This window comes from Ciona intestinalis, unplaced genomic scaffold (genome assembly GCF_000224145.3).
Source record: "Ciona intestinalis unplaced genomic scaffold, KH HT000584.1, whole genome shotgun sequence".
NCBI classification, from domain to species: Eukaryota; Metazoa; Chordata; class Ascidiacea; order Phlebobranchia; family Cionidae; genus Ciona; species Ciona intestinalis.
In genome coordinates, this window is record NW_004190905.1 from 2,771 (window position 1) to 6,080 (window position 3,310).

General features: G+C 36.1%; 1 long non-coding RNA gene across 1 annotated transcript; it reads right to left on the reverse strand.

The window, feature by feature from the left end:
- Window positions 1-1,926: 1,926 nt before the first annotated feature.
- Window positions 1,927-2,841, reverse strand: LOC113475479. The gene is made up of 4 exons (XR_003397228.1): window positions 2,756-2,841; window positions 2,390-2,682; window positions 2,079-2,291; window positions 1,927-2,025 (listed from the first exon to the last, which is right to left on the reverse strand). It is a non-coding gene; the product is annotated as an uncharacterized LOC113475479 (long non-coding RNA).
- Between the last annotated feature and the right edge of the window lie 469 nt (window positions 2,842-3,310).

Below are 3,310 nucleotides of genomic sequence, written 5' to 3' on the forward strand. Positions count from 1 at the left end.
TGAGGCAAAGGTTTTGCTACAAGGAATCCGAATTACAGAACCAGCTATGGCCTCTTCACAGCCTCTGCCTCCAGCTCCTTCCAGAATTCACTTGAGACCCAATACATCAACACACATCACAACACCACCAACTGTCACTCCTCCTCCAATGTCACGCAGAAAAGGGAATTATTTATAACGAAAACAACAGGACGAGCTAGTGGGTATTTTAAAGAGGCCATACCATAGAACAGTGGAGATAAAATGCAAGCAGTGCAATAAAAGAAGAGATTCAACCACACATAAACAATATTTTGGTAACTGGCATTGCATAGAAACGAGTCCGGTAACACACGACCAGTGAAAGCAACAATTACAACAAAAAGGATTTGGACAAAGAAAGACCAAACCATCTTCTTCATAATTATTATTGCTCTATAATACTTTAATCATTTTTGTTATTTAATCATTACAAACATTATTGTTTTCCATTTCTTAATTTATTATTGTTCCAATACTTTAAACATTGTTATTTATTTACTTACTCTACTTCCTTCATAAACCTATTACATAAATATTTATTTAATGCAATTCCCTACGTATTTCATAATTATTTAATGCAATTCCCTACGTACTGGTGAGAAACACCTTTTGCTGGAAACAATTTTCCGGAAACAAAACAATACGTTTTACAAAAATTGTTTCTTACTTGGTTTTTGATTTTTTTTTCTTTTACCGTTACATGGCAGCATGGAGCTATAAATGAAAAAATGATATAAATTTTTGAACTTTTCTCCTTAACTGCATCGACCATAATTCGATGTGTAATATAAAGTAATCGTCATAATCGACTGAGTTTATGAATTGAACTACCCTCCACCTCACAAGAAATGTTTCCTTGAATTGCTTGAAGAGATAAAGCCATTGATTGCAAAGATGCATACAAACTGGCAAGCACCCATATCACCAGGGTATAGATTGGCTATAACACTAAGGTTAGTATGTCTGAACAAAGTTAATGATTTCAAAACATCAGAATGCAGCTTTCACTGTTAAAACTTTTTACGTGCGACTCATTAATAGATCAAAATTCTCTTTTTTCACAAGTGGGCGCTCATTTTTTTATTATTATTTTCTGGGGACTTTTACAAAAAAATGAGCGCCCACTTGTGAAAAAAGAGAGTTTTGATCTATTAATGAGTCGCACGTAAACTTTTTAGGTACCTAGCCAGTGGAAATTCTTTTTCGGAATTTTTAGCCTTTGCAGGGGGTTAAAAACCTGTTGACCCCCACCAGGGCTTCGCCCCTGGACCCGGCGGCCCCCAGACCCCCGCTGACCAATTTTTCAGACTTTTGGGGCAAACTGCATTCTCATCCCTGCTTGATGTAGAAGATGATCTGCGTTGTGCTCTTGCAAAGACTGCTCCAAGGATTTCAGATCTGGCTAAAAAGAAGCAAGCACAGCCTTCTCACTGAACAAATTGTTGTGTTGATTTGTTGTGTTGTTTAAGTTGATTTGTTGTGTTGTTTATTTATTTAGAAGTCAAATTTAATATATAGCCTACTAGTTAGCTCCAAAAGTGCATAAAGGAGGATCAACCCAACTAATATAAAAGGGTCGCAGCACCAAAAAGGTTGGGAACCGCTGCTTCAGATGAACACAAAAAATAAACAGAACGATAGAATAAACGAAATAAGTTATCGGATCACAATGAAAACATATAAAGGAAACGCGAACACAAAATAGAAAAAACACAGTCCTAAGTGATCACAATGAAAACATATAAAGGGAACGCGAACACAAAATAGAAAAAACACAGTCCTACTCAGTAATGAGGTATTGAATTTAAGTAGCTACTTTTAAATACTATCTTCCGATTCGAATTCATTTAATAAAGCACACATTTTATAAAAAGCTTTTCGTGCCTTCACATCTCCCAATGCCTCCAATCTTTGGCCAATAACCGTGCCAAAATTTTCACATAAACTTGGAGGTTGAATAACATTCTTCATCAGTAAGCTGTTATCGGATTGCATCATAACTTCCTGAAAAAGAAAACTGTATGAAAACAGTGTGGAATTAGTTGCATTTAACATACCTGCAATGAAGTATCAGTTCTTATTTTCTTTTTGGGTGAAAATCTCTTTCTCCAATACCGTCGTTTTGGACTAAGTATTGGTTCCACTTCCGATTCCGTAGTACATAATCCAACTGTCTTGTTACTGGTAGACTGACAACTATCATTCAGGTTTATCGACTCACTTACAGAAGTTTAAGTTCAGTTCATAGCTGTCAGAATCCAGCCTTTGTACTAAAGTTCATAGCTGTCAGAATCCAGCCTTTGTACTAAATCAAACAACAATCATATTATTTTATTAATTATAACCACTGTAAGATGCTGTTTCTTACCTCCATCTTCGCAACCAATGTCTTTTGGATCAAAAGTTGCAACTATAAAGTTGCTTTCAGTTCTGAAATGTAATAGAATAAACATATAAAGATTGAAAGAATGTTATTAAACCGCTTACGCTTCATGTCGCAGGCTATCATCAAGCCAACTCAATAGGCGCTAAACCATCTCCAGTTCTGCAGCTTCAAAACCGCATCCGAACCAGCACCACTTTTCATTGCGTCTTTAACACTTTTTTTCTTTTTGAAATAGGTATCACGAATATTTCTCCATTTGTTTCTTATATCCATCCCTACAATATTAAACCAATTTTATTAACATTTCCATATGTACTAATAATCGGGGCATAGATTCTACTTACTTACTTGTATTGTTTTCAAACTGCTCGGAAATACTTTTCCATGAATTTTCTAGTATGTGTTTGTTCTTGTGATCTGGATGTTTGGCATCCGACAGGTGTGGTTTTTCTCGAACCAACTCAATTATTTTTTCAACGTCCATTACAATTTTAATCTTTCCTTTTTTAAAAGCTAGTATGCAAAAAAACACTTTACTACACAAATTTAATTTCCATGTTCACCAAGACCATGCTGATGTATAAATTCTGCATGTATTTAGTTTGCCCAAAATCCGGACAAAAGTAGAACATGAGCTTACTCGGTTCGGACGGCAAAAATCCGGTCCGGAATCGACGATCGTGCGGAATCCGGATACTGTGTACATTACGTTTTTTTCGCGCGTATCTGAATTCCGTATGCGGCACCGAAATCCGGACAAATCGGACGAATTCCGGATACTGTGTACAGCCACCTTTACAATCAATAGCAGGATTGCTTTTCATGAAATTCCCACCGGCAGTGTATGGACGAAAGAAAATGTTACTTTCTGGAGAATTATTGGCTTTACAATCATAAATTAGC